This window comes from Taudactylus pleione, unplaced genomic scaffold (genome assembly GCF_031769625.1).
Source record: "Taudactylus pleione unplaced genomic scaffold, aTauple2 ptg000403l, whole genome shotgun sequence".
NCBI lineage: Eukaryota > Metazoa > Chordata > Amphibia > Anura > Myobatrachidae > Taudactylus > Taudactylus pleione.
Window position 1 is genome coordinate 3,786,973 of NW_028284805.1, and position 23,238 is coordinate 3,810,210.

Here is a 23,238-nt window from a genome sequence, read left to right on the forward strand (position 1 = left end):
CTTTTTCACCTCTTGCATAATCATACCTACCACCACATCACAGGGGAGGACCTTCCTTCGAATAGATACCTGGCACCGTGCATTCCACGTGTGATACCTAACAGCTAAACTAACTAAAAAAATTGTGGTCAAATTAAAGTCACCGTATCTTCTGACTACCCCATAAGCCCACTCAGGGTAACTAAGACCCGAAAGGCACGGGATACCAATGGCCTTTGAAACCTCCTCATAAACCTTTACATTAAAAGGACACTCAAGCAGGAAGTGGTCCATCGTCTCCTCCACCCCTGGACATTCCTCCCGTGGGCAGCCACGTTCACTGGCACTTCGCCACCTGAGGTTCCCTCCAACATAAAGCCTCCCATGAAAAGTGAGCCAGGCAATATCTTTGAACTTGGGCGGTAACCTTTGTGAATTTAACAAAACCAATCCAGCCGAAGCGACATTACCTGGACAGTCCCTCAGTGACAGCGGAACATGAAAGTGGGTGTGCAAAATTCTTCTCTCCAACTCCCTCCTAGAGAAGTTTTTGACTTCACCCACTCCCACGTCATATCGCTTTATCACCTTCAAGCTCTGGATGACGTAGATCGGGAGGTAACCATGACGAATCCGGAAACTTCTCACTTGGCCTCCATCTATCCAGAATCTGAGGAAGGGAAACACCCATGGTCTAAATCCCTCTACCCACCGAGGAGGAGTGTCTAAAAACATGCTCCCAATGTTAAGCTTTAAAAAAGCTGTAACAAAAAAGATCACTGGGTTTACCATGTTCAAACCCCCATCTTTCCTCGGTCTGTAGGTGATACCCCTCTTCACTATATTGATCCTGTTCTTCCACAACAAGAGGAAGAACAAGGAATTCAATCTGGACCACAAAGATTGTGGCAAAAAGCACACGTAACTGACATACAAAAAAATCGGGATCAGGTAAGTTTTGCACAAGTCAACCCTTTCCCTCAAAGACAATTTCCATCTTTTCCAACTCTCTACCTTCTTGGTAGCATCTTCCAGCTTGTTAACCCAATTTAGGGAGGCATAATCTCCATGATCAAATTTGATACCAAGAATTTTAATCTGATCGTTGACCTGAGGGAAGCTGTCCGGAAGAGGAAAAGGCTCCCCCTCCTCCCCCATCCAGAAAACATCACACTTTTCTCGGTTTACTCTGGAGCACGAAGCCTCAGAGTACTCGCAAATGAGGTGTTCTATGCCACGGGCCTCTGCCTGCGAGGACAGAACCACCGTGACATCATCTGCGTAAGCCACCACCCTCAATGCAAACTCCGGACACAGCTGCACCCCCCCTACAGTCCCACACTCTACCCTCCTAACGAAGGGATCGATTGCAAAGACATTCAGGAGGGGGCTCAGGGGACACCCCTGACGAACACCCGAGCCTACACCAAAGGTAGGGCCCACCCAACCGTTTACCAGTGGAAAGCTTTCAGCCATACGATAGATCATCTGTAACCAATTAACCACCCTCTCTGGAAGACCATACCATCTCAGTAGAGCCCAAAGGTACTCATGATTCACTCGGTCAAAAGCTTTAGACTGATCCAATGCCAGTAAGTACTTTCCCCACTTCTCAGCCCTGCACCGCTCAATGGCCTCCCGGACACCAAGGACAGCACTAAAAGTGCTACGACCCTTCACCGTACAGTGCTGAGAAGGAGAAAGCAACAGCTCAGAAAACTCTGAAAGCCTGTTAAACAGTACCTTTGCCAAAATCTTCCTGTCTGTATTGAGAAGGGCTATGGGGCGCCAGTTCTCAATACGAGATGAGTCCTTCCCTTTGGACAGCAAAATAAGCGCAGATAACCTCATGGAAGGAGGGAGGACTCCCTCATCCAGGCTCTCATTAAAAACTTCCACAAGGCGGGGAATCAGGAGGTCAGCAAAGGTCTTATAAAATTCAGATGTTAAACCATCTGGTCCTGGTGATTTCTTGGGGTTTAAACCCATTATCGCCTTCCTAACTTCCTCTGCGGTTATATCACTTGCCAAGGAGTCAAGAGAGGCACCCTGAGAACTCAGACCAGGGGTTCCCCTCAGAAATTCCTCCATCCTCTCCCTGATGAGTGGCTGCTCAGACAGAAGATCAGAATAGTAGGACACAATAACATCCAGAATGCCTTCCTTGTCAGTACGAAGAACACCCTGTCCGTCCACCAGTCCTCTGACATGTTTGGCGTCGACTGACCTCCTACAGCTCTGGTAGGGATCAGGCGAGTGGTACATACCATAATCCCTTTCCAAAACCAAGGATGCCAATCGGTTATATTGGAACTCTTTCATCTGAGCCTTCACTCGGGAGATTTCCCCATCATCTCCCTCCTCAGAGATCAGGAAATCCAATTTCCTTCTCAGATTACGGTAGATATTTTGCTTTATCAAGTTTTTCCTAGCTATAAGGCCACGGAAAAATTTGCAGGTTCTCTTTTTAATCACCTCCCACCACTCAGACCTACTCCAACCAGCCTCCAGAAGTGTCTCCTGAGATTGAAAGAAGACCCTGAAGGACTGCCTAACTCTCTCTTCTTCCAGGAGTTCAGAGTTCAAACGCCACAGACCCCACCCCTTCTGAGGGGTTTTTGAAGCATTCAAAGTTACTGAGAGCAAACCGTGATTGGAAAATTCCACCAACCTCACCCCAAGGGATGAAGTCTTGGAAGTCTCCTTAACAAAAAACCTATCTATCCTAGACCTACGACTACCACTAAAGTAGGTGAAACCCGTGAGGTCTGGGGAGTGACGAATATGCACATCCACCAAACCAGCCTGTCTAACCATGCTAACTAAAAAATTGGAATCATAGCCCAGGGGTCTCCTTGAGCCTCCCCTGTCTTTTGGCCTAACAACAGTATTAAAATCACCACCAAAGACGACCTGCTGGGCTGTAAAAAGAAAAGGTTTTATCTCCATAAAGAGACTTTTCCTATCACCTGGTGTCTGTGGCCCATACACATTAATTAATCTCACATCTTGTCCCTTTATGTTGACATCCAAAATCATACATCTACCTGCTTGCAATTCAATAACCTTGTGCACAGTTACCATATCAGAAAAAAGGACTGCCACCCCACCGTATGGCTCGGCCGCAAGAGACCAGTAAGAAGGACCCCTCCTCCACTCCTGCTTCGCCTTGTGGAGGATATCCAATTTACTAATCCTAGTCTCTTGCAAAAATAAAACATCAACATCAATCGTATTGAAAAAATCAAAGGCCATCATACGAGCACATTCGGACAACACGGAAGCCACATTAATCGTGGCACATCATATAGGATGAGGATCCATGTTTCTAGGTTATGGAATATTACAAGACCTTGCTTACTTTTACATACCATCACCAAAAAACAAGTCTTAACACTGCACGCCAGCCCCCTGCGGGCCAGCCACACCACCGCTTGTGGCATCCCCACCCCCCTCCCTTCCACCCCCAGAGGGTACACCACCCTCCTCAGGGATCCCAGGGTCAGGGGCCTTGGCCACAAACTTTATGACCTGGCAGTGTACCCCACCACCAGTGCCACTTGGCCCGACCCCCGAGCTCTGGGATGACTCCACATCAGTCTCTTTGACTACCTCCTGCTGAACCGCCACTGTCTCCTCCATTGCCACCACCTCCTCCTTTCTCCTTTCCACCACCCTTCTTTCCATCGGGGCCAGAGTTTCCTTATTTACCGCCTCTTCCCCCACCTCCGGGATTGACTCCCTTCTTTTTTTCCCGTCCCGGTGCCTCTCACTTTCTTTAAAAGACCTCTTTGTTTTTCTTTTGTTTTTTTTTGACACCAGATAACACTCTCCATCTTTCCTTATGATTTCCTCCTCATCAGAGGAGAAAACATCAAATTTATTTGATAACACCACTTGTGTTTCTGCATCTTTCTCTTTTATCCCCTTCCCTCCCCGCCTAACCTCCTGAAATGTCTCCTCCATTACCTCCTCCCTACTTTCAACATTTACCACCTCATCCTGCTCTATACCCTCTTCTTCTACCTCATTCACCACCTCACTCACCACCACACTACTACCCACCACCTGTTCTAACACCACATTGTGACTGGCTTTCGGACATCTGCTATAAGGGTGCCCCTCCACCCCACACAAATTGCACCTGACAGTGTGACAATCTCTAGACCAGTGACCCACACCCCCACACAAAGAACACTTCACCACAGTGCACTCGGAACTAACGTGACGGTGATCACCACACTTAAAACATGTCCTCGGCTGCCCAGGATAAAAACACTGAACCCTGTCCCTACCTATATAGGCAGCCGAGGGCACATGCACACACCCCCTTTCAGAATACCTCAACCTAATTCCTACTTCCCACGCCCCTCCCCACACACCCAACACATAACCAGCCTTTGTTACCCCCGATTCAAGATCACAAAATCTCTTAAGCCAAAAGGCAATATCCTCTGGAGGTAATGATTCATTTCTGACTAGGATCGTAGCTTTGACCCTGTCCTGCCTGGTGACCAGGTTAACCACATACTTCTCAAATGGGTCCTTGGATCTGCACGCCTGCCACTTCACCCAGAAAACCTGCAGACCCTGGTACGATACAAAGCTCAAGTCATACTCCAGGGTCCGCACTGGGTGAATGCAGGCGTACAGATCTGCCGCACCGAACCCCAGGCTGAACACCATTTTAAGGAAAGCCTCTCTACTTGGGGCTTCCCCTGGAGCAATCCACTTAAATTGAACAAGGTTCCTTCTTTTGCCAACACCTCCAGGCGTAGGTGCAGCATATGACACATTATTTGCTCTTTGTCTAGTAACCACACTGGCATAAGACAGAACACCCGGAGCTGATTTAGACTGCCTCTCACCTCTCGAGACCATGTCTTTTTCTATTGCAGCGGCAGCCACTCTAGCCCTTTCAGGGACTAGCATTTTATCACCATATATAGTTTCAATCACCTTTCTTTGTTCAGCCGAAAGAGTCTCTTTATTCAGTATCGGCATTCCCTGTGCCAATATTGGACGGCTGACTGATACAGATGACACCCCTGGCACTTCCTCAGGAGCCTTATCCTGATGGGATTCCCCCTCCATGCCAGCTTCTACCAATACTGCTGCCTGAATCAGCTCAGAATCCATGGCCTCAGTGCAATCAGGGATAGTAGCTGCCAGTTCCCCCACAGGTACTGTTGCTCCGCCTATAGGGACCAGGGGGACCAGGGTAACAATTTGGGCACCCCCACTCCCAATCCCCCCAGTCTCCTTTGCATCATCGCTTACCTTATCAACTGGCTCCCCCTGCACTCTCCGACCAGCATCCTCGGACGGCTGAGCCTCCACAGCAGCTGAAGACGGAACCTCCTCCTGTTCTGACTTAACCACCTCCATGTCACTCATAGAGGTAGATTCCGATTTGATCATCTTTTTTTTTATTTTCTTTAAATATTCCAAGCGGTCCTTAGCATTTCCCAAAGAAACGGACAAAGCTGTAATTTCCTCCTTAAAAGACCATCTGTCCCAGGTAGCGCTAACATTTCTTTTTCTCTTTTTTTCGCTTAGCTTGTTGCTCAGCTTCCTAATCTCTTTTTGAAGCTGATCCATGCTCAAAGCAGCATACACGTCATCTTCTTCATCCGCAGACACTTGGTCCTCCTCCACCGTCTTCTCCCCTTTTGCGGCACCCCCCGCTTCACTGCCAGTGGGGGCCACCATCTCCCCCTGAGTTGCCTCACTCAGGGGTCCCTCCACTGACAGTTTGGGAAGCACCGCTGGGCTAGGGGTCACCATAACTGCACCTCCAGCACTGAACACCAGATTGCTGCTTTCTGTCATCTCCATGTCCTCCGATTCACTGCCAGTGAGGGTCTCCATACCCCCCCGAGTTGCCTCACTCGGGGGTCCCTCCACTGGCAGTTTGGAGGCAAGACTTGCAGACACTGGTCCCATCTCCTCTGCACCACTAGCGGGGGCCGCCATTACCCCCCGAGTTGCGTCACTTGGGGGTCCCGCCGCCAGCGGTTTGGAGACTGGCACTCTGCTGAACTCCACTGGACCCCCCGCTCTCCGAACTGAAAGTCCAGGGGGGTCCAGGACACCTCCTCCGCCCGCCGCCGGGTCCACGAGCACAGCAGCCGCCTTCCGACTCCCCGGCACGTCCGCCGCTGGTACAGGGAGTCCTCCGCTTGCCGCCGCCGTCCGCTCCATCAGCTCCGGCTGCTTCGGCTGCTCCGTCAGACTCCCCGCACTCCGTCTCCCGGGCAGGCGCGCCAAAGGGACAGGGGGGTCCGGAGCTCCAGCCGCGCACACTTGCGGCCTCCGCGAACCGGCGGGTGGATCCCCGGCCTCGCGCTGCAGTCCTCCGGCAGGCAGGTTAGGCGGGTCAGGCGGGTCAGGCGGGACAGGAGCGACAGAACCCCTGCTTGATCCTCCAGCCCGGGGTCTGCCTCTCTTAGTCATGGTGCTGAAAGGCAGCAGCACCACAGCAAATCCTCAGCACCACAAACAGCAGGATCAGCAGCGATATCTTCCCCAGGAGGAATCAGCCTGCCTGGGGAAGCCCTCTCCCTGTCTCAGCAGCTCACCACCTCCTCCTAGGACACTCCTTCTCCCAAAAGATTTGCTGCGGTGACAGAAGTTGATTTTGGTGCTTCATTTTGACACAACTCATCAGAAAAATATTTACACGTATGAAAATTTACGTAAGCCCCGGACCTTAAAAATCAGCCAAAATTTTTTTTTTCAAAAATCCCCAAATTCTGCTTAAAACTTTTGATACAACTTAAAAAAGATTTGCTGCGGTGACAGAAGTTGATTTTGGTGCTTAATTTTGACACAACTCACCTGAAATATATTTACCCGTATGAAAATTTACGTAAGCCCCGGACCTTAAAAATCGGCCAAAAAATTTTTTTTTCAAAAATCCCCAAATTCTGCTTAAAACTTTTGATACAACTTAAAAAAGATTTGCTGCGGTGACAGAAGTTGATTTTGGTGCTTAATTTTGACACAACTCACCAGAAATATATTTACCCGTATGAAAATTTACGTAAGCCCCGGACCTTAAAAATCGGCCAAAAATTTTTTTTTCAAAAATTCCCAAATTCTGCTTAAAACTTTTGATACAACTTAAAAAAGATTTGCTGCGGTGACAGAAGTTGATTTTGGTGCTTAATTTTGATACAACTCACCAGAAATATATTACCCATATGAAAATTTACGTAAGCCCCGGACCTTAAAAAATCGGCCTAAAATTTTTTTTTTCAAAAATCCCCAAATTCTGCTTAAAACTTTTGATACAACTTAAAAAAGATTTGCTGCGGTGACAGAAGTTGATTTTGGTGCTTAATTTTGACACAACTCACCAGAAATATATTTACCCGTATGAAAATTTACGTAAGCCCCGGACCTTAAAAATCGGCCAAAAATTTTTTTTTTCAAAAATTCCCAAATTCTGCTTAGAACTTTTGATACAACTTAAAAAAGATTTGCTGCGGTGACAGAAGTTGATTTTGGTGCTTAATTTTGACACAACTCACCAGAAATATATTTACCCGTATGAAAATTTACGTAAGCCCCGGACCTTAAAAATCAGCCAAAATTTTTTTTTTCAAAAACCCCCAAATTCTGCTTAAAACTTTTGATACAACTTAAAAAAGATTTGCTGCGGTGACAGAAGTTGATTTTGGTGCTTCATTTTGACACAACTCATCAGAAAAATATTTACCCATATGAAAATTTACGTAAGCCACGGACCTTAAAAATCGGGCAAAAATTTTTTTTTTCAAAAATCCCCAAATTCTGCTTAAAGCTTTTGATACAACTTAAAAAAGATTTGCTGCGGTGACAGAAGTTGATTTTGGTGCTTAATTTTGACACAACTCACCAGAAATATATTTACCCGTATGAAAATTTACGTAAGCCACGGACCTTAAAAATCAGGCCCAAATTTTTTATTTCAAAAATCCCCAAATTCTGCTTAAAACTTTTGATACAACTTAAAAAAGATTTGCTGCGGTGACAGAAGTTGATTTTGGTGCTTAATTTTGACACAACTCACCAGAAATATATTTACCCATATGAAAATTTACGTAAGCCCCGGACCTTAAAAATCGGCCTAAAATTTTTTTTTTCAAAAATCCCCAAATTGTGCTTAAAACTTTTGATACAACTTAAAAAAGATTTGCTGCATTGACAGAAGTTGATTTTGGTGCCTAATTTTGACACAACTCATCAGAAAAATATTTACCCGTATGAAAATTTACGTAAGCCCCGGACCTTAAAAATCGGCCCAAAATTTTTTTTTTCAAAAATCCCCAAATTCTGCTTATAACTTTTGATACAGCTTAAAAAAGATTTGCTGCGGTGACAGAAGTTGATTTTGGTGCTTAATTTTGACACAACTCACCAGAAATATATTTACCCGTATGAAAATTTACGTAAGCCCCGGACCTTAAAAATCGGCCAAAATTTTTTTTTTCAAAAAACCCCAAATTCTGCTTAAAACTTTTGATACAACTTAAAAAAGATTTGCTGCGGTGACAGAAGTTGATTTTGGTGCTTAATTTTGACACAACTCACCAGAAATATATTTACCCGTATGAAAATTTACGTAAGCCCCGGACTTTAAAAATCGGCCCAAAATTTTTTTTTGAAAAATCCCCAAATTCTGCTTAAAACTTTTGATACAACTTAAAAAAGATTTGCTGCGGTGACAGAAGTTGATTTTGGTGCTTAATTTTGACACAACTCACCAGAAATATATTTACCCGTATGAAAATTTACGTAAGCCCCGGACCTTAAAAATCGGCCAAAATTTTTTATTTAAAAAATCCCCAAATTCTGCTTAAAAATTTTGATACAACTTAAAAAAGATTTGCTGTGGTGACAGAAGTTGATTTTGGTGCTTAATTTTGACACAACTCACCAGAAATATATTTACCCGTATGAAAATTTACGTAAGCCCCGGACCTTAAAAATCGTCCAAAAAATTTTTTTTCAAAATCCCCAAATTCTGCTTAAAACTTTTGATACAACTTAAAAAAGATTTGCTGCGGTGACAGAAGTTGATTTTGGTGCTTAATTTTGACTCAACTCACCAGAAATATATTTACCCATATGAAAATTTACGTAAGCCCCGGACCTTAAAAATCGGCCAGAATTTTTTTTTTTCAAAAATCCCCAAATTCTGCTTAAAACTTTTGATACAACTTAAAAAAGATTTGCTGCGGTGACAGAAGTTGATTTTGGTGCTTAATTTTGACACAACTCACCAGAAATATATTTACCCGTATGAAAATTTACGTAAGCCCCGGACCTTAAAAATCGGCCCAAAATTTTTTTTTAAAAAAATCCCCAAATTCTGCTTAAAACTTTTGATACAACTTAAAAAAGATTTGCTGCGGTGACAGAAGTTGATTTTGGTGCTTCATTTTGACACAACTCATCAGAAAAATATTTACCCGTATGAAAATTTACGTAAGCCACGGACCTTAAAAATCGGGCAAAATTTTTTTTTTTCAAAAATCCCCAAATTCTGCTTAAAGCTTTTGATACAACTTAAAAAGATTTGCTGCGGTGACAGAAGTTGATTTTGGTGCTTAATTTTGACACAACTCACCAGAAATATATTTACCCGTATGAAAATTTACGTAAGCCCCGAAGCTTAAAAATCGGCCAAAAATTTTTTATTTCAAAAATCCCCAAATTCTGCTTAAAAATTTTGATACAACTTAAAAAAGATTTGCTGCGGTGACAGAAGTTGATTTTGGTGCTTAATTTTGATACAACTCACCAGAAATATATTTACCCGTATGAAAATTTACGTAAGTCCCGGACCTTAAAAAACGGCCCCAAATTTTTTTTTTCAAAAATCCCCAAATTCTGCTTAAAACTTTTGATACAACTTAAAAAAGATTTGCTGCGGTGACAGAAGTTGATTTTGGTGCTTAATTTTGACACAACTCACCAGAAATATATTTACCCGTATGAAAATTTACATAAGCCCCGGACCTTAAAAATCAGGCCCAAATTTTTTATTTCAAAAATCCCCAAATTCTGCTTAAAACTTTTGATACAACTTAAAAAAGATTTGCTGCGGTGACAGAAGTTGATTTTGGTGCTTAATTTTGACACAACTCACCAGAAATATATTTACCCGTATGAAAATTTACGTAAGTCCCGGACCTAAAAAATCGGCCCCAAATTTTTTTTTTCAAAAATCCCCAAATTCTGCTTAAAAATTTTGATACAACTTAAAAAAGATTTGCTGCGGTGACAGAAGTTGATTTTGGTGCTTAATTTTGACACAACTCACCAGAAATATATTTACCCGTATGAAAATTTACGTAAGCCCCGGACCTTAAAAATCGTCCAAAAATTTTTTTTTTCAAAATCCCCAAATTCTGCTTAAAACTTTTGATACAACTTAAAAAAGATTTGCTGCGGTGACAGAAGTTGATTTTGGTGCTTAATTTTGACTCAACTCACCAGAAATATATTTACCCATATGAAAATTTACGTAAGCCCCGGACCTTAAAAATCGGCCAGAAATTTTTTTTTTCAAAAATCCCCAAATTCTGCTTAAAACTTTTGATACAACTTAAAAAAGATTTGCTGCGGTGACAGAAGTTGATTTTGGTGCTTAATTTTGATACAACTCACCAGAAATATATTTACCCATATGAAAATTTACGTAAGCCCCGGACCTTAAAAATCGGCCCAAAATTTTTTTTTCAAAAATCCCCAAATTCTGCTTAAAACTTTTGATACAACTTAAAAAAGATTTGCTGCGGTGACAGAAGTTGATTTTGGTGCTTCATTTTGACACAACTCATCAGAAAAATATTTACCCGTATGAAAATTTACGTAAGCCACGGACCTTAAAAATCGGGCAAAAATTTTTTTTTTCAAAAATCCCCAAATTCTGCTTAAAGCTTTTGATACAACTTAAAAAAGATTTGCTGCGGTGACAGAAGTTGATTTTGGTGCTTAATTTTGACACAACTCACCAGAAATATATTTACCCGTATGAAAATTTACGTAAGCCCCGGAGCTTAAAAATCGGCCAAAAATTTTTTATTTCAAAAATCCCCAAATTCTGCTTAAAAATTTTGATACAACTTAAAAAAGATTTGCTGCGGTGACAGAAGTTGATTTTGGTGCTTAATTTTGATACAACTCACCAGAAATATATTTACCCGTATGAAAATTTACGTAAGTCCCGGACCTTAAAAAACGGCCCCAAATTTTTTATTTCAAAAATCCCCAAATTCTGCTTAAAACTTTTGATACAACTTAAAAAAGATTTGCTGCGGTGACAGAAGTTGATTTTGGTGCTTAATTTTGACACAACTCACCAGAAATATATTTACCCATATGAAAATTTACATAAGCCCCGGACCTTAAAAATCAGGCCCAAATTTTTTATTTCAAAAATCCCCAAATTCTGCTTAAAACTTTTGATACAACTTAAAAAAGATTTGCTGCGGTGACAGAAGTTGATTTTGGTGCTTAATTTTGACACAACTCACCAGAAATATATTTACCCGTATGAAAATTTACGTAAGCCCCGGACCTTAAAAATCGGCCTAAAATTTTTTTTTTCAAAAATCCCCAAATTCTGCTTAAAACTTTTGATACAACTTAAAAAAGATTTGCTGCGGTGACAGAAGTTGATTTTGGTGCTTAATTTTGACACAACTCACCAGAAATATATTTACCCGTATGAAAATTTACGTAAGCCCCGGACCTTAAAAATCGGCCAAAAATTTTTTTTTTCAAAAATTCCCAAATTCTGCTTAAAACTTTTGATACAACTTAAAAAAGATTTGCTGCGGTGACAGAAGTTGATTTTGGTGCTTAATTTTGACACAACTCACCAGAAATATATTTACCCGTATGAAAATTTACGTAAGCCACGGACCTTAAAAATCGGGCAAAAATTTTTTTTTTCAAAAATCCCCAAATTCTGCTTAAAACTTTTGATACAACTTAAAAAAGATTTGCTGCGGTGACAGAAGTTGATTTTGGTGCTTAATTTTGACACAACTCACCTGAAATATATTTACCCGTATGAAAATTTACGTAAGCCCCGGACCTTAAAAATCGGCCAAAAAATTTTTTTTTCAAAAATCCCCAAATTCTGCTTAAAACTTTTGATACAACTTAAAAAAGATTTGCTGCGGTGACAGAAGTTGATTTTGGTGCTTAATTTTGACACAACTCACCAGAAATATATTTACCCGTATGAAAATTTACGTAAGCCCAGGACCTTAAAAATCGGCCCAAAATTTTTTTTTTCAAAAATCCCCAAATTCTGCTTAAAACTTTTGATACAACTTAAAAAAGATTTGCTGCGGTGACAGAAGTTGATTTTGGTGCTTCATTTTGACACAACTCATCAGAAAAATATTTACCCGTATGAAAATTTACGTAAGCCACGGACCTTAAAAATCGGGCCAAAATTTTTTTTTTCAAAAATCCCCAAATTCTGCTTAAAACTTTTGATACAACTTAAAAAAGATTTGCTGCGGTGACAGAAGTTGATTTTGGTGCTTAATTTTGATACAACTCACCAGAAATATATTTACCCATATGAAAATTTACGTAAGCCCCGGACCTTAAAAAATGGCCCCGAATTTTTTTTTCAAAAATCCCCAAATTCTGCTTAAAACTTTTGATACAACTTAAAAAAGATTTGCTGCGGTGACAGAAGTTGATTTTGGTGCTTAATTTTGACACAACTCACCAGAAATATATTTACCCGTATGAAAATTTACGTAAGCCCCGGACCTTAAAAATCAGGCCCAAATTTTTTATTTCAAAAATCCCCAAATTCTGCTTAAAACTTTTGATACAACTTAAAAAAGATTTGCTGCGGTGACAGAAGTTGATTTTGGTGCTTAATTTTGACACAACTCACCAGAAATATATTTACCCGTATGAAAATTTACGTAAGCCCCGGACCTTAAAAATCGGGCTAAAATTTTTTTTTTCAAAAATCCCCAAATTGTGCTTAAAACTTTTGATACAACTTTAAAAAGATTTGCTGCGTTGACAGAAGTTGATTTTGGTGCTTAATTTTGACACAACTCATCAGAAAAATATTTACCCGTATGAAAATTTACGTAAGCCCCGGACCTTAAAAATCGGCCTAAAAATTTTTTTTTCAAAAATCCCCAAATTGTGCTTAAAACTTTTGATACAACTTAAAAAAGATTTGCTGCGTTGACAGAAGTTGATTTTGGTGCTTAATTTTGACACAACTCATCAGAAAAATATTTACCCGTATGAAAATTTACGTAAGCCCCGGACCTTAAAAATCGGCCCCAAATTTTTTTTTTCAAAAATCCCCAAATTCTGCTTAAAACTTTTGATACAACTTAAAAAAGATTTGCTGCGGTGACAGAAGTTGATTTTGGTGCTTAATTTTGACACAACTCACCAGAAATATATTTACCCATATGAAAATTTACGTAAGCCCCGGACCTTAAAAATCGGCCCAAAATTTTTTTTTTCAAAAATCCCCAAATTCTGCTTAAAACTTTTGATACAACTTAAAAAAGATTTGCTGCGGTGACAGAAGTTGATTTTGGTGCTTAATTTTGACACAACTCACCAGAAATATATTTACCCGTATGAAAATTTACGTAAGCCCCGGACCTTAAAAATCGTCCAAAAAATTTTTTTTCAAAATCCCCAAATTCTGCTTAAAACTTTTGATACAACTTAAAAAAGATTTGCTGCGGTGACAGAAGTTGATTTGGTGCTTAATTTTGACACAACTCACCAGAAATATATTTACCCGTATGAAAATTTACGTAAGCCCCGGACCTTAAAAATCGGCCCAAAATTTTTTTTTTCAAAAATCCCCAAATTCTGCTTAAAACTTTTGATACAACTTAAAAAAGATTTGCTGCGGTGACAGAAGTTGATTTTGGTGCTTCATTTTGACACAACTCATCAGAAAAATATTTACCCGTATGAAAATTTACGTAAGCCACGGACCTTAAAAATCGGGCAAAATTTTTTTTTTTCAAAAATCCCCAAATTCTGCTTAAAGCTTTTGATACAACTTAAAAAAGATTTGCTGCGGTGACAGAAGTTGATTTTGGTGCTTAATTTTGACACAACTCACCAGAAATATATTTACCCGTATGAAAATTTACGTAAGCCCGGAGCTTAAAAATCGGCCAAAAATTTTTTATTTCAAAAATCCCCAAATTCTGCTTAAAAATTTTGATACAACTTAAAAAAGATTTGCTGCGGTGACAGAAGTTGATTTTGGTGCTTAATTTTGATACAACTCACCAGAAATATATTTACCCGTATGAAAATTTACGTAAGTCCCGGACCTTAAAAAACGGCCCCAAATTTTTTTTTTCAAAAATCCCCAAATTCTGCTTAAAACTTTTGATACAACTTAAAAAAGATTTGCTGCGGTGACAGAAGTTGATTTTGGTGCTTAATTTTGACACAACTCACCAGAAATATATTTACCCGTATGAAAATTTACATAAGCCCCGGACCTTAAAAATCGGCCTAAAATTTTTTTTTTCAAAAATCCCCAAATTCTGCTTAAAAATTTTGATACAACTTAAAAAAGATTTGCTGCGGTGACAGAAGTTGATTTTGGTGCTTAATTTTGACACAACTCACCAGAAATATATTTACCCGTATGAAAATTTACGTAAGCCCCGGACCTTAAAAATCGTCCAAAAAATTTTTTTTTCAAATCCCCAAATTCTGCTTAAAACTTTTGATACAACTTAAAAAAGATTTGCTGCGGTGACAGAAGTTGATTTTGGTGCTTAATTTTGACTCAACTCACCAGAAATATATTTACCCATATGAAAATTTACGTAAGCCCCGGACCTTAAAAATCGGCCAGAATTTTTTTTTTTCAAAAATCCCCAAATTCTGCTTAAAACTTTTGATACAACTTAAAAAAGATTTGCTGCGTTGACAGAAGTTGATTTTGGTGCTTAATTTTGATACAACTCACCAGAAATATATTTACCTGTATGAAAATTTACGTAAGCCCCGGACCTTAAAAATCGGCCCCAAATTTTTTTTTTTCAAAAATCCCCAAATTCTGCTTAAAACTTTTGATACAACTTAAAAAGATTTGCTGCGGTGACAGAAGTTGATTTTGGTGCTTCATTTTGACACAACTCATCAGAAAAATATTTACTCGTATGAAAATTTACATAAGCCACGGACCTTAAAAATCGGGCAAAAATTTTTTTTTTCAAAAATCCCCAAATTCTGCTTAAAGCTTTTGATACAACTTAAAAAAGATTTGCTGCGGTGACAGAAGTTGATTTTGGTGCTTAATTTTGACACAACTCACCAGAAATATATTTACCCGTATGAAAATTTACGTAAGCCCCGGACCTTAAAAATCGGCCAAAAATTTTTTATTTCAAAAATCCCCAAATTCTGCTTAAAAATTTTGATACAACTTAAAAAAGATTTGCTGCGGTGACAGAAGTTGATTTTGGTGCTTAATTTTGATACAACTCACCAGAAATATATTTACCCGTATGAAAATTTACGTAAGTCCCGGACCTTAAAAAACGGCCCCAAATTTTTTTTTTCAAAAATCCCCAAATTCTGCTTAAAACTTTTGATACAACTTAAAAAAGATTTGCTGCGGTGACAGAAGTTGATTTTGGTGCTTAATTTTGACACAACTCACCAGAAATATATTTACCCGTATGAAAATTTACATAAGCCCCGGACCTTAAAAATCAGGCCCAAATTTTTTATTTCAAAAATCCCCAAATTCTGCTTAAAACTTTTGATACAACTTAAAAAAGATTTGCTGCGGTGACAGAAGTTGATTTTGGTGCTTAATTTTGACACAACTCACCAGAAATATATTTACCCATATGAAAATTTACGTAAGCCCCGGACCTTAAAAATCGGCCTAAAATTTTTTTTTCAAAAATCCCCAAATTCTGCTTAAAACTTTTGATACAACTTAAAAAAGATTTGCTGCGGTGACAGAAGTTGATTTTGGTGCTTAATTTTGACACAACTCACCAGAAATATATTTACCCGTATGAAAATTTACGTAAGCCCCGGACCTTAAAAATCGGCCAAAAATTTTTTTTTTCAAAAATTCCCAAATTCTGCTTAAAACTTTTGATACAACTTAAAAAAGATTTGCTGCGGTGACAGAAGTTGATTTTGGTGCTTAATTTTGACACAACTCACCAGAAATATATTTACCCGTATGAAAATTTACGTAAGCCACGGACCTTAAAAATCGGGCAAATTTTTTTTTTTCAAAAATCCCCAAATTCTGCTTAAAACTTTTGATACAACTTAAAAAAAATTTGCTGCGGTGACAGAAGTTGATTTTGGTGCTTAATTTTGACACAACTCACCTGAAATATATTTACCCGTATGAAAATTTACGTAAGCCCCGGACCTTAAAAATCGGCCAAAAATTTTTTTTTCAAAAATCCCCAAATTCTGCTTAAAACTTTTGATACAACTTAAAAAAGATTTGCTGCGGTGACAGAAGTTGATTTTGGTGCTTAATTTTGACACAACTCACCAGAAATATATTTACCCGTATGAAAATTTACGTAAGCCCAGGACCTTAAAAATCGGCCCAAAATTTTTTTTTTCAAAAATCCCCAAATTCTGCTTAAAACTTTTGATACAACTTAAAAAAGATTTGCTGCGGTGACAGAAGTTGATTTTGGTGCTTCATTTTGACACAACTCATCAGAAAAATATTTACCCGTATGAAAATTTACGTAAGCCACGGACCTTAAAAATCGGGCCAAAATTTTTTTTTTCAAAAATCCCCAAATTCTGCTTAAAACTTTTGATACAACTTAAAAAAGATTTGCTGCGGTGACAGAAGTTGATTTTGGTGCTTAATTTTGATACAACTCACCAGAAATATATTTACCCATATGAAAATTTACGTAAGCCCCGGACCTTAAAAAATGGCCCCGAATTTTTTTTTTCAAAAATCCCCAAATTCTGCTTAAAACTTTTGATACAACTTAAAAAAGATTTGCTGCGGTGACAGAAGTTGATTTTGGTGCTTAATTTTGACACAACTCACCAGAAATATATTTACCCGTATGAAAATTTACGTAAGCCACGGACCTTAAAAATCGGGCAAATTTTTTTTTTTCAAAAATCCCCAAATTCTGCTTAAAACTTTTGATACAACTTAAAAAAAATTTGCTGCGGTGACAGAAGTTGATTTTGGTGCTTAATTTTGACACAACTCACCTGAAATATATTTACCCGTATGAAAATTTACGTAAGCCCCGGACCTTAAAAATCGGCCAAAAATTTTTTTTTCAAAAATCCCCAAATTCTGCTTAAAACTTTTGATACAACTTAAAAAAGATTTGCTGCGGTGACAGAAGTTGATTTTGGTGCTTAATTTTGACACAACTCACCAGAAATATATTTACCCGTATGAAAATTTACGTAAGCCCAGGACCTTAAAAATCGGCCCAAATTTTTTTTTTTCAAAAATCCCCAAATTCTGCTTAAAACTTTTGATACAACTTAAAAAAAATTTGCTGCGGTGACAGAAGTTGATTTTGGTGCTTAATTTTGACACAACTCACCTGAAATATATTTACCCGTATGAAAATTTACGTAAGCCCCGGACCTTAAAAATCGGCCAAAAATTTTTTTTTCAAAAATCCCCAAATTCTGCTTAAAACTTTTGATACAACTTAAAAAAGATTTGCTGCGGTGACAGAAGTTGATTTTGGTGCTTAATTTTGACACAACTCACCAGAAATATATTTACCCGTATGAAAATTTACGTAAGCCCAGGACCTTAAAAATCGGCCCAAAATTTTTTTTTTCAAAAATCCCCAAATTCTGCTTAAAACTTTTGATACAACTTAAAAAAGATTTGCTGCGGTGACAGAAGTTGATTTTGGTGCTTCATTTTGACACAACTCATCAGAAAAATATTTACCCGTATGAAAATTTACGTAAGCCACGGACCTTAAAAATCGGGCCAAAATTTTTTTTTTCAAAAATCCCCAAATTCTGCTTAAAACTTTTGATACAACTTAAAAAAGATTTGCTGCGGTGACAGAAGTTGATTTTGGTGCTTAATTTTGATACAACTCACCAGAAATATATTTACCCATATGAAAATTTACGTAAGCCCCGGACCTTAAAAAATGGCCCCGAATTTTTTTTTTCAAAAATCCCCAAATTCTGCTTAAAACTTTTGATACAACTTAAAAAAGATTTGCTGCGGTGACAGAAGTTGATTTTGGTGCTTAATTTTGACACAACTCACCAGAAATATATTTACCCGTATGAAAATTTACGTAAGCCCCGGACCTTAAAAATCAGGCCCAAATTTTTTATTTCAAAAATCCCCAAATTCTGCTTAAAACTTTTGATACAACTTAAAAAAGATTTGCTGCGGTGACAGAAGTTGATTTTGGTGCTTAATTTTGACACAACTCACCAGAAATATATTTACCCGTATGAAAATTTACGTAAGCCCCGGACCTTAAAAATCGGCCTAAAATTTTTTTTTTCAAAAATCCCCAAATTGTGCTTAAAACTTTTGATACAACTTAAAAAAGATTTGCTGCGTTGACAGAAGTTGATTTTGGTGCTTAATTTTGACACAACTCATCAGAAAAATATTTACCCGTATGAAAATTTACGTAAGCCCCGGACCTTAAAAATCGGCCTAAAAATTTTTTTTTCAAAAATCCCCAAATTGTGCTTAAAACTTTTGATACAACTTAAAAAAGATTTGCTGCATTGACAGAAGTTGATTTTGGTGCTTAATTTTGACACAACTCATCAGAAAAATATTTACCCGTATGAAAATTTACGTAAGCCCCGGACCTTAAAAATCGGCCCAAAATTTTTTTTTTCAAAAATCCCCAAATTCTGCTTAAAACTTTTGATACAACTTAAAAAAGATTTGCTGCGGTGACAGAAGTTGATTTTGGTGCTTAATTTTGACACAACTCACCAGAAATATATTTACCCATATGAAAATTTACGTAAGCCCCGGACCTTAAAAATCGGCCCAAAATTTTTTTTTTCAAAAATCCCCAAATTCTGCTTAAAACTTTTGATACAACTTAAAAAAGATTTGCTGCGGTGACAGAAGTTGATTTTGGTGCTTAATTTTGACACAACTCACCAGAAATATATTTACCCATATGAAAATTTACGTAAGCCCCGGACCTTAAAAATCAGCCAAAATTGTTTTTTTCAAAAATCCCCAAATTCTGCTTAAAACTTTTGATACAACTTAAAAAAGATTTGCTGCGGTGACAGAAGTTGATTTTGGTGCTTAATTTTGACACAACTCATCAGAAAAATATTTACCCGTATGAAAATTTACGTAAGCCACGGACCTTAAAAATCGGGCAAAAAATTTTTTTTTCAAAAATCCCCAAATTCTGCTTAAAGCTTTTGATACAACTTAAAAAAGATTTGCTGCGGTGACAGAAGTTGATTTTGGTGCTTAATTTTGACACAACTCACCAGAAATATATTTACCCGTATGAAAATTTACGTAAGCCACGGACCTTAAAAATCAGGCCCAAATTTTTTATTTCAAAAATCCCCAAATTCTGCTTAAAACTTTTGATACAACTTAAAAAAGATTTGCTGCGGTGACAGAAGTTGATTTTGGTGCTTAATTTTGACACAACTCACCAGAAATATATTTACCCGTATGAAAATTTACGTAAGCCCCGGACCTTAAAAATTGGCCTAAAAATTTTTTTTTCAAAAATCCCCAAATTGTGCTTAAAACTTTTGATACAACTTAAAAAAGATTTGCTGCGTTGACAGAAGTTGATTTTGGTGCTTAATTTTGACACAACTCATCAGAAAAATATTTACCCGTATGAAAATTTACGTAAGCCCCGGACCTTAAAAATCGGCACAAAATTTTTTTTTTCAAAAATCCCCAAATTCTGCTTAAAACTTTTGATACAACTTAAAAAAGATTTGCTGCGGTGACAGAAGTTGATTTTGGTGCTTAATTTTGACACAACTCACCAGAAATATATTTACCCATATGAAAATTTACGTAAGCCCCGGACCTTAAAAATCGGCCCAAAATTTTTTTTTTCAAAAATCCCCAAATTCTGCTTAAAACTTTTGATACAACTTAAAAAAGATTTGCTGCGGTGACAGAAGTTGATTTTGGTGCTTAATTTTGACACAACTCACCAGAAATATATTTACCCGTATGAAAATTTACGTAAGCCCCGGACCTTAAAAATCGTCCAAAAAATTTTTTTTTCAAAAATCCCCAAATTCTGCTTAAAACTTTTGATACAACTTAAAAAAGATTTGCTGCGGTGACAGAAGTTGATTTTGGTGCTTAATTTTGACTCAACTCACCAGAAATATATTTACCCATATGAAAATTTACGTAAGCCCCGGACCTTAAAAATTGGCCAGAAATTTTTTTTTCAAAAATCCCCAAATTCTGCTTAAAACTTTTGATACAACTTAAAAAAGATTTGCTGCGGTGACAGAAGTTGATTTTGGTGCTTAATTTTGATACAACTCACTAGAAATATATTTACCCGTATGAAAATTTACGTAAGCCCCGGACCTTAAAAATCGGCCCAAAATTTTTTTTTTCAAAAATCCCCAAATTCTGCTTAAAACTTTTGATACAACTTAAAAAAGATTTGCTGCGGTGACAGAAGTTGATTTTGGTGCTTAATTTTGATACAACTCACCAGAAATATATTTACCCGTATGAAAATTTACATAAGCCCCGGACCTTAAAAATCAGGCCCAAATTTTTTATTTCAAAAATCCCCAAATTCTGCTTAAAACTTTTGATACAACTTAAAAAAGATTTGCTGCGGTGACAGAAGTTGATTTTGGTGCTTAATTTTGACACAACTCACCAGAAATATATTTACCCGTATGAAAATTTACGTAAACCCCGGAGCTTAAAAATCGGCCAAAATTTTTTTTTTCAAAAATCTCCAAATTGTGCTTAAAACTTTTGATACAACTTAAAAAAGATTTGCTGCGGTGACAGAAGTTGATTTTGGTGCTTAATTTTGACACAACTCATCAAAAAAATATTTACCCGTATGAAAATTTACGTAAGCCACGGACCTTAAAAATCGGGCAAAAATTTTTTTTTTCAAAAATCCCCAAATTCTGCTTAAAACTTTTGATACAACTTAAAAAAGATTTGCTGCGGTGACAGAAGTTGATTTTGGTGCTTAATTTTGATACAACTCACTAGAAATATATTTACCCGTATGAAAATTTACGTAAGCCCCGGACCTTAAAAATCGGCCCAAAATTTTTTTTTTCAAAAATCCCCAAATTCTGATTAAAACTTTTGATACAACTTAATAAAGATTTGCTGCGGTGACAGAAGTTGATTTTGGTGCTTAATTTTGATACAACTCACCAGAAATATATTTACCCGTATGAAAATTTACATAAGCCCCGGACCTTAAAAATCAGGCCCAAATTTTTTATTTCAAAAATCCCCAAATTCTGCTTAAAACTTTTGATACAACTTAAAAAAGATTTGCTGCGGTGACAGAAGTTGATTTTGGTGCTTAATTTTGACACAACTCACCAGAAATATATTTACCCGTATGAAAATTTACGTAAACCCCGGAGCTTAAAAATCGGCCAAAATTTTTTTTTTCAAAAATCTCCAAATTGTGCTTAAAACTTTTGATACAACTTAAAAAAGATTTGCTGCGGTGACAGAAGTTGATTTTGGTGCTTAATTTTGACACAACTCATCAGAAAAATATTTACCCGTATGAAAATTTACGTAAGCCACGGACCTTAAAAATCGGGCAAAAATTTTTTTTTTCAAAAATCCCCAAATTCTGCTTAAAACTTTTGATACAACTTAAAAAAGATTTGCTGCGGTGACAGAAGTTGATTTTGGTGCTTAATTTTGACACAACTCACCTGAAATATATTTACCCGTATGAAAATTTACGTAAGCCCCGGACCTTAAAAATCGGCCAAAAAATTTTTTTTTCAAAATCCCCAAATTCTGCTTAAAACTTTTGATACAACTTAAAAAAGATTTGCTGCGGTGACAGAAGTTGATTTTGGTGCTTAATTTTGACACAACTCACCAGAAATATATTTACCCGTATGAAAATTTACGTAAGCCCAGGACCTTAAAAATCGGCCCAAAATTTTTTTTTTCAAAAATCCCCAAATTCTGCTTAAAACTTTTGATACAACTTAAAAAAGATTTGCTGCGGTGACAGAAGTTGATTTTGGTGCTTCATTTTGACACAACTCATCAGAAAAATATTTACCCGTATGAAAATTTACGTAAGCCACGGACCTTAAAAATCGGGCCAAAATTTTTTTTTTCAAAAATCCCCAAATTCTGCTTAAAACTTTTGATACAACTTAAAAAAGATTTGCTGCGGTGACAGAAGTTGATTTTGGTGCTTAATTTTGATACAACTCACCAGAAATATATTTACCCATATGAAAATTTACGTAAGCCCCGGACCTTAAAAAATGGCCCCGAATTTTTTTTTTCAAAAATCCCCAAATTCTGCTTAAAACTTTTGATACAACTTAAAAAGGATTTGCTGCGGTGACAGAAGTTGATTTTGGTGTTTAATTTTGACACAACTCACCAGAAATATATTTACCCGTATGAAAATTTACGTAAGCCCCGGACCTTAAAAATCAGGCCCAAATTTTTTATTTCAAAAATCCCCAAATTCTGCTTAAAACTTTTGATACAACTTAAAAAAGATTTGCTGCGGTGACAGAAGTTGATTTTGGTGCTTAATTTTGACACAACTCACCAGAAATATATTTACCCGTATGAAAATTTACGTAAGCCACGGACCTTAAAAATCGGCCTAAAATTTTTTTTTTCAAAAATCCCCAAATTGTGCTTAAAACTTTTGATACAACTTAAAAAAGATTTGCTGCGTTGACAGAAGTTGATTTTGGTGCTTAATTTTGACACAACTCATCAGAAAAATATTTACCCGTATGAAAATTTACGTAAGCCCCGGACCTTAAAAATCGGCCTAAAAATTTTTTTTTCAAAAATCCCCAAATTGTGCTTAAAACTTTTGATACAACTTAAAAAAGATTTGCTGCGTTGACAGAAGTTGATTTTGGTGCTTAATTTTGACACAACTCATCAGAAAAATATTTACCCGTATGAAAATTTACGTAAGCCCCGGACCTTAAAAATCGGCCCCAAATTTTTTTTTTCAAAAATCCCCAAATTCT